This window comes from Podarcis pityusensis (genome assembly GCF_964106645.2).
Source record: "Podarcis pityusensis genome assembly, chromosome: 1".
Classification (NCBI taxonomy): Eukaryota; Metazoa; Chordata; class Lepidosauria; order Squamata; family Lacertidae; genus Podarcis; species Podarcis pityusensis.
In genome coordinates, this window is record NC_138028.1 from 59,310,496 (window position 1) to 59,311,433 (window position 938).

Genomic DNA, 938 nt, shown 5'->3' on the forward strand with positions numbered 1-938 from the left:
TAAAGTAACTGTAACCATCAAATACCTTGGCAGTGCAGCTAAGAGACAAAGAAAGGGAGGAAGTCTTTTTTTTAAAAGGCACTCTTTGAGAGAAACTATAGAAATGCGACCAGCATACCAAGTGCAATCTGCTTTAGAGATGTGCCTTAAAAACACACACACGACTGAACAAAAATGTAGCAATCAGATTTACTGTGGCCAGCCAAAACAACTTAATTATCCTGGCTAATGTTATATCGTGTGTGTGTGTGTGTGTGTGTGTGTGTGTAGAATGGTGATCACAAAAGGTATTTGGAGGACTGAGAGAAATGTAAAAATTTGATTATTATTTTTTAAAAGTCTGTGTAATGTAACATTATCTATCTGAAAAGAAATCTTCATAGCTACTGATAATTAGAAAATACCGTAAATATTGGCTCAATCCTAAAATCTGTTTTTCCCAATAAATAGTAGTTTTATCTGATTTTCTTTCTTTGTATTGCCTTTGTAGCTTTGTGGCATGCAGCTAGTGATTGAAACAGTCATTCAATAATTTAAACCATTGTTTCAAACAGTGCTCATTATTAATATGGGCTATGAGCTAAGACATTGAACAAAAGCTCAGGGATGGCATCAGCGATGGGCATTGACAGGCACCTCCTGAGCCCCTAGCAAAGGGCCCATTGCCAACCCGTAGAGCTTTTGAGCCCATCTCTTCGCTTCCTCACTGTCACCTGGAAAGACAGGAGGAGAAAAGATGCATTGTGACACCTTAAATGATGGCATCAGCTTTTGTGGACCAATTTGTCAAATACATAAGGGGTAATCCTAAACTGGAAAGCATAAGCAGAAGACAAAAACTATCCAGTGCTCTGAGCCTGTTTGGGATACCAGAGATTACTTCCAGGGCATGTGAAATAGTATAAAAGAAAATATTGTCTTGGAGCATGCATATACAG